This window comes from Neltuma alba, unplaced genomic scaffold (genome assembly GCF_004799145.2).
Source record: "Neltuma alba isolate B1F8T4 unplaced genomic scaffold, ASM479914v2 tig00012195_pilon, whole genome shotgun sequence".
NCBI classification, from domain to species: Eukaryota; Viridiplantae; Streptophyta; class Magnoliopsida; order Fabales; family Fabaceae; genus Neltuma; species Neltuma alba.
The window spans coordinates 95,899-104,552 of NW_021636735.1; the positions used below are offsets into that span (position 1 = coordinate 95,899).

The 8,654-nt window shown below is 39.0% G+C and overlaps 1 pseudogene; it reads left to right on the forward strand.

The window, feature by feature from the left end:
* On the forward strand, positions 1-8,224 carry LOC114724684 (uncharacterized; annotated as a pseudogene).
* The last annotated feature ends 430 nt before the right edge of the window (positions 8,225-8,654 follow it).

An 8,654-nucleotide genomic window follows, 5' to 3' on the forward strand; every position in this document is an offset into this window, starting at 1 on the left:
GGCTCAAAATCACTGCCACTTAACGAGCCAAGTCTTCCGCCACTGTATAACTGAAGCAGCCTCAAAGCTCCCCAGAAATGATCCCCGCAAAACCCTAACTAAACCATCTAGGTGATGAATGTTCATAAGCACTAACCCCTAATTCTCAAAGACTGTTCAGAATGATAGATGGTGGTGATCATGCAGCAGCAGCAGAATCCATCTGCACTGGTGCCACAGCTCAACAACGATCCTCAGTCCTCCTCGGCCACCACCACCTCCTCCCTTAGGTCGCCGCCTTCTGCAACACCTCTACCCCAGTCCCAGTTATCTTCCTCACTCCCTCTTGTCGCCCCTCTCTCTGCTCCCCTCCGCCAAACGCATCTGCCATCGCTGCCACCCGATCATGTTATTGGACCAGTGGTGCCCATCTCCGCCACGCACCCTGCTGCTGAGCCGGCTTTGACAGCGCCGCCTGCCTGCCCGTTGCCTAGAGTCCGACTCTCGGATATTGCCCAATACGACGGAGCTCCATGTGGGTCCTATGTCAGCAGTGGAAGCACTGTCAGGGTCTTTGATGAGGCATAATGCTGCCTTGATCGAATTGGGCAGCGAGGATACTGCTCTGATGAGATGTGGATTGGAAGGTTCGAGACTGTTTTTTCGGAGCAGGGCCCATCTGGGTGGTGGGAAGGGAAGCCGTGGGGTTCACATGTACAGGGCAGGAAGGTATGGGGGCTATGGGCTCACATGATTCTCTGTTAATATGAGTACCAAATTCGTCATGCTCTGCTCTTCTTTCTTTCTTTCTTATTTTGGCTATAATTATAATGCACTCGGTTGATAGGACCTGAAACATTGGCGTATTGCTTGGTAGATGCATTCAATTCATTGGACTCATCTTAGTGCATTCTTATAATTTTTCTTATGTACCCGAAAGCAGAATTGCATCGCTTATTTTAATTGAAACTTATCCCACCTGTAAACCGTTTTTATTGCTCGCTTTATACCTTGATCACTAGTGTTTTACTGTCCCTGAGTTATGCTTATGTTTTACATATTTTTATCTTTACATGCATCTTTATCTGAAACAGGTAACACCTTTGTTGTTTTGGAACTAGATTTTTTTTCTTTTTCTTTGTTTATTTCATGGCGGAGCGGGGAAGGGAGCGGCAAGTTTCTGATTGTTTAAACTTCATTTGAAGGCTTCGACATCTTTAATTTGGGCTGGATGATGTTTCCTGTCATTGCTATTATCGCTTCTATAATATTTCTGCCCTATCTGTTTTAGGGCTTTGGAAGACTGGGATTCATCCCCCCATGCATGACTGATATTTTTAGGTGCATGGGAAAGGCAGCTCGTTCTACTTTGTGTGCCATTGCAAGGCATCTTCGTCTTCGAAGCGAGTAAGGATGTTGATTGTGGATCTTCTTTCTAGTTTACACGTATTGCATAAGTATAATATATTTAATCTTGTATTCACAAATATTTACTTGGTGCAGTGTTTTTAACCATTTGCTTGATGATACCCCATTGCCTGCTAATGAGGTGTCCTCATCAGTTCTTGTTGCAACCTACTCACACGCTTCCTTGCCAAATGGAAAAGGTGCTATTGGAGGCGGTAAGCCAACCCTTAATGGTGAAATTGAGAAGGGTTTGTTGACATTGATATCTTCAGACGCTCCTGGTCTTCAGGTATCTTTTTTTTTTTTTTTTTTTAATTCTTAATGTATTTGATGTAGAAGCTGAGAGTTCAGGCGTGTTTGTCTCACCTTAAAAGAATAACCTGCCTGTCTCTTCTAGTTCATCGAGTCATGTGCTGTCAGTTGAATAACCACTAAATATTCTATATTTTTCTTTAGGTTTGTGACCCCAATGGCCGCTGGTATCTGGCAGATTGTGGATCTGGTCCAGGGGAACTTTTGTTGCTCACAGGCAAGGCACTTAGCCAAGCCACTGCAGGGCTTCGTCCTGCCGCATCATATAGAGCTTCTCCTGATTATTTTCTAGGCTCTAACAACGGAGGAAGGTTGAGAATATATTTTTTTAATGCTTTTCTTCTTGTTTTGATATATGAATTTTTTTTAATAAAAATATGATTGTTATAAAATGAAATTTCAAGCAATTTATTTTGGGTTCTTTTTGAGCTTTGTGATTGTAGGACATCTTTTGCGTTTAGGCTCATGCCACAGGGCAATGCTATATTGGACTGTTCTCCAATTGCAGCAGCTGGACATGTTATTCCCCAAAGCTATGTTCCAATATCAGTAAGCCAGTTTATGGATGACCTTTCTGCTGAAGAAGAAGTGATAGGCAGCCGATCTTATCATACTTATGTAAGATGTCTTTCCTAATATCCAGGTTGTGTCTTTTGGGGAGGGCTTGGATATCCATCTAACCCTAATACTTAACAACTTCTCATGTGCCAATTTAGGCTCTCTCTCCTAATAATATCCAGACTGTGTCTTTTGGGAGGGCTCATTGCCCTACCTGGCTATCCATCAAAACCTAAATCGCTTTACAATTTCTCATATACAAGTTTAGGTTTCTAAAGATTTATAAAGAAACATGAAAAACTCTTTTCCTAACAGCTGGATTGCAATCGATTGAGCTCTGCAGCTTGGACACTTTGCTGAACTGCAGAATTACCTTGCACAAATTTATGCAATTCTGCTGCTGGGTTTCCTCTGAATCAACCATTACTTGTATTGTTGGATTTGTGACTTATTGTAAATATATTATGTGGTTTTAAGCTTGTCAGATTTAGATTGCCTGGTTTGTGCCACTGAAGCCAACTATTTAGATTTTTCCCCCAACATTTCTCCTGCTTATCAGCCAAGCTCTTATGTATCTAGTGGCTTTAATATTTGCATGTACCTTCCTTTCAGTGCAACTTTTCTGCCATTTAAGGTTCAAACTGTGCGTTTTTAACTTACAGGTTGCTGGAAACAATGTGAATAAGGAACAATCATTGAGAAGTGTTCTGTCAGATCCTTTGTCGTAAGTTTAATTTCAAATATTGATTTAGCTGTTTGTTTTTCTATTAAAAAGGACCCTGTTGCATCTAAAAGATTTCTTTCTTTTCTTTTCCCAAGATTACAATAGAAAAAACGCATATTTTAGCAGGTACTAAGATCCTTCTGTGTTCTGATGTATCTACTACTACTCCTCTTTTAATTTGTTCACTAGTGGCGCATTCCTTGAAGATGCCATGCTTGTCTCATGTGGGCATTCATTTGGTGGTCTCATGCTAAGGAGAGTCATTGAAACTGTAAGTAGTATATCCATCTCATCATGACCATCAAGTCTTGTTATGGATATAGGTTAAATATTTGCATTAAGAAATAATCGCTCACCGCTTATGAAAGTGGCAGTTATGTTGTGTCCGAAGCATGAGTAGAGCCAAGACAACCTATTACAGACCAATGTTTAATGTTAGAATTTTATGTTCCGGTAAATCTGGTGTTTACCAGATAGTTTTAGACTGATCCCGAGGCTTGGGGGATTATGAAACTCTAGATATCGAAGGCATGTTTATTGTATCAAAGAACAATGGAGGGGTTAATATGGGGAATGGGTTATTGGATTAACATTAGACTTCATGTGGCATGTGTAAAATACTGTGAGCGGATTATAAATTTGTTGTATTGATGGCTGATTGGAGGACAAATGGGGGAGTATATGTGTGAGGGATAAACTTTACCAGCCTAAGGTCCCGTCCTTTTTTGGCTTCCATCACACTTTCTGACTAGCCAAGTGACATTTTACTCTACCTATCCAAAAGTACCTGGATATCTTCTCGATTCTCTCAGCTATGCTCATAAGGATTCTGAACAAGGAGAGATAGCAAGTAGGCATCCTGGATAAGGTTGGAAAAGTGACTCAATGACCAAAGAAAGCCAGGCACCCTTCAAATCATTAAGGTCCCGTTTGGTATGAAACATTAAAAATGAAGGATAGGGACTGACTAGAATTAAGAAAAATCATTAAGAAAATACTTAGCATGAGTAATTACTTGTTATATGGGCTTAGACAAACCTATGGAGGTGGGATTAGGGAATACCATCTCCTCCTATGGTATTCTCTGGTCCATGTACATGGTTTTGTCCAATCCCATATAACAAGCAATTTCTCATGCTAAACACTTTTTTAATAGATTTCGATGTTTCATACCAAACAGGACCTAAGTGTCTTTGCTATCATCTAAATCATAGGATCCTAAAAGGGATAAATGAATTATGAGTGCCTCTTCCATAAAGTAAAATGAATAACCAATTAAGTATGGGCCTTCTTTTTATTTTCTGTGAAAAGAAGGGGATGGATTGTGAAACAACACAACCAGCCATCTTAACTATATGGCAGGCAACATATTTTCACTGTTGACTCATAGCAACCTCCGCTCAGAGATTAATTGTAAGTGTAGAGCCTGAAATCACATCATAGACTTGAAACAAGGACTATGCATGCAAGAGGATAGGCAAAGTTTGGTGTAAAAGAGTTTTTTAATGGAATGGAGATGGGAATTGAAAAATTGTGCTGGGTATGCATCATGTAGAGAAGGATATCTTTCTACAAGTGATGGGTGGTAGGACAGAAATAAGAATGGAATTGAGATAAGTATAGTCTAGAAGACTAGAATACACTGCAAAATAGAAACATTAAAAGCACATTCTTTTGTTTGGATGGTTGTAGTTGTAGCCAAGGTTTCTATTTTTTGTGTTGTGTACTTTCCTGTAAGCTGTTGTATGGTAGGTGTGTGTTGTGTGTGGATAGTTTTTATGTGCCAACCCTTTTTCATATAATATTATTGACTATTTTATCAAAAAAGAAAAAACTTCTAATCCAAGCCTCAATTTTCTTCTCCCTCTCTCATACGCTGGTCCAACCATTCCAGTAAAGCTAAAAATAGCTAAAAAAATTACGAGTTAAAAAAAATTAAGAGTTAACTGAAGGAGTTCAATGTCGAATATAGCAAAAATGGAGTAGCTTAAGCATCTATCAAAGGAAAATTCTGGCTTTTGCCTTTACATTCCTGGATGAATAGTGAGATCCCATTTCTTCATTAATGGAATCCATTGGCACCCCAATTGATTCTGTTGGAATGGCAGCTGGCACCATTCCATCAAACCAAACTCAATGTTGAGTGCCATTTGTGACTCCATCCTTTCCTTTCACGGACATTGAGCATGACCTTAGTCTTGTTAATAGGTAGAAAGAGAGTAAGGCTCACCAACAAACGACAAGTGCAAAACTTGCTCTTTGGCTTTAACACAAGAACTGGCTTTTACACAACCTGGTGCTCACATTTCTATCGAATGCACAGCTGAAACTATGCACAACAAGGGTATGCAAAAAAGGAGTTGAAGGATCATATCGCCTAACTTCTTGTTGACCCCTTAACTAATATGTTGCCCCACCATTGATAATTATGGAGAGCATGCCAGAATAATGCTTCTTTCGATCTCCAATTAACCTATTTTTAAAAGAATCATCAAAGGAAAACAAATTAATGACAAGCTATTTGGGTGGATGCAAAATTTTAGTAAAAGGATCGAGGTAAATTTACTATCTCTTCTTAAATTGCAATCATAACCATTGGTACTCCTTGGAGCATATTTGTGCGAGGAATCTGAAGGGCAAGATTCCTTATATATCTTGGGAAACAAAATTCCTGGCCTTGAAACCATACACTTTGCTTTGTTATTTAATCTGATGGTAGAACGAGCCCAAACTTTATTAGGCACAGACCAACATAATACTCTTCTTGGCCTGTAAATATTAGCTGAGTTCATTACGCTTCCTGGATCCAGACCCTGTTTTCTCAACTTGAACTGTTGGAATTCCATACGTGCAGTAATTTTCTAGTTAACTTTCATACTTTTTTTTTAAAAAAAAAATCCGTATATCTGTTTCCTTATGTTGGTTGTACTTGTTTTGTCTCATCTGTATTACCTTTCTACTATGGAATTGTAACTTTTAGATGGGGGAGACAAGAATCATAATTACAATTATTGTTTCCGTCACAGTCAAGATGTACTCTCTGCAATACAAATATTGAGACCAGTTCTCTGATCCCCAATTTTGGTACCTCCCATTTACTTATTTCCTTATCATCTTTATTCTCATTGTTTATGCAATCTCCACACACTGCTATAGACTCCTTAGTTCTGCTTGGTCATGCTACATCTTTTCTGGTGCAATTTCTTTCTTCTTGTTGCCATTTGACTTCGTTTTGGTTAATTTTAAATTATTCTTGAGATAGACTGATTTCCTCCACAGCTCTAAGAGCAGCTGCCACAGCAGTGAAGCATGAGGATGACCGAAGGTTATTTCATAATGCTGTTCTCCGAAAGCGTCGGAAAGAAATGGGTGATCAAATGGATTCACTGAGAAGAATAAACAGGGTATATCACATGACTAGATTGCAACTGTTGTTATTCTGAATCTTAGCATAGTCTTTGATGGAATATGTGACAAATGTCATTTCTCTTGAAGTTAAGTCTATGTAAGTAAGATAATAAATTTGCATTTGATGAGCGTAAGCATTTTAAAAAGTATGCTTTCTGTTGTATGCAGCCTCCCTTGAATTGCCATGGACCTCTAAAATCATTTTAAAATTGCTACTTTTATTTTCACTTGCATGTTATTGGAGTGGTATTACTGCATGTAATATAAGCATTCATTTACAATTTGGCATGTCTTCTGAATTAACAATTCGTCAATAATTTAGAGATTGACCTTCCAGCTGAGAAACTTAATGCACGTTTACCTTTTTTTCTTTGATCTGAAATGCATATTTACCTCCTTGATTGTTCAGGAAAACGGAGACGTTACTGGTGATGATGGATCCAACCGGGGAGTACAGTATCCTTTTTCGGTAAATGAGAAGGTGATAATTAAGGTGAGGTGTCTATTTTTTAAATTTTTTATGATGTCAATTCTGGATTGTTCACTGGGTCAGTTGATCTGAGACACTGGTAAACTTCCACCCTCTACAGGGTAATAGGAGAACGCCAGAAAAATTCGTTGGTAAAGAAGCTGTCATTACATCTCAGTGTCTTAATGGCTGGTGAGTTATCTTTTTTTTTTTTTTTGGTTTTTTTTGGGTAAAAACTGAATTATTGGGGGACAATTTCCTTGTACATATATTGGCAGCGTGTCTTGTGCTTGGGCAACTTTCATTACGATATGTTCAATTAATGGGATGGAAAGTTCTGTTTTTGGCATTCTACGGTTATGTCGCTTGCGGAAGTCAGTGTAAAAGCAGAAGGGAAAAGCAGTCGAAATAACCTAATTCATGGTTTGGAATCCCAGGATAGGACAGGGTATTTAGGTAGGTTCACGCTCATCCGAGGATGTGAATGAGGGCAAGACAGAGTGGGAGAATGAAAAATCAATTGAATTGTTCATATGATTTCCTGTGGGATAATTGAAATTCTTAGTATTCTTGTCAAAGCAAATGTAGCACTTTCCAAGCTTCCAAAATGAAGTTACGTGGTTTTGTTTTTCTTCTTGGGGTCCGGAGAGATCTAGAGTGAAGGGGGAACTCAAATTAACTTATCGTTCATCTACTACTGCTGCTATCATTTGTTGTCGTACTAATATTGCCTTCATGAGGTTGTGCTAAATATTTATTCAGAGACAGCCTTGGCCCACAGGCATTCCTGGCGCCCAGTTAGGAAAGACGGTTTATAGTGACTCGTCAACATGTGCATTCTACATGTTAAACATGCTTTTGAATGTTGCGGTATGTGCCTTTAATGAAAGGTAAGTTGATATAAAATGTCATTCATGCAGGTACTTGCTTAAGATTATTGGAACTGGGGAGAATGTGCGCTTGCAATACCGTTCTCTTAGGAAGCTATTCAACTCGCCAGCGATAGAGGACCAGTCACAGCCAATTCAAAATAGCAGCTCTTAAAATATGTTTCCTCCCCTCTCCTGTGTTCTGTCTTCCTTCTATTCTTAAGCAAGAAAACAAAACTGTGTAGTCGTGTTACCTGATAGTATATATACTGAGTTGATTTTTCCGATTTCTGTTAGCAAGCGTGTAACTAGTGTATCAGAGGAGGTGATTGGCGTGGATGCCTATGCTTGCATTTTTGACATCTTGGCTTACTGTAAAGAGAAGGCAAAGTTGGTTTAGATGGCATGTAAATTATACGTATCCATAACGGAATGGATCATGAATTATATTATTTTCCCCTATAATTGAGTTTTATTGTCATTCTTTTGTTGTGCTTGTATCTGGCTAGCCAGCTTTATCCTGTGACTCTGGTGGAGGTTCAATTTGCTGCATAATCAAACCACTTGATCTTTCTTGGCTGCTGTTTGATGACACCAAGAACCTCTACTCCAAGGATGGTGTCTTATTTTATTTTCATTAGTTTACGGGTCTAGTTTATGATGATGATACCCCTTCTGCGTGTAGGCATATGGGGTTTATTTCTCAATGTGTCAGATGATGCATCCAGTTCCCTCCATGATCATGCAGTGTCAATAAATATCTATCAAAATGAGCTTGGCAAGTGGTGTTTCGACATGTTCTTGATAATAAATCTATGTATCCTGTAGTCTTGTGCGCTTAATTATCCTCTACAACTCTCTTTGCCCCAAGGTTGCGTGAACGGCGTAATGTTAGTCTGTTTTAAGACCAGAGGTGGAATACTGAATT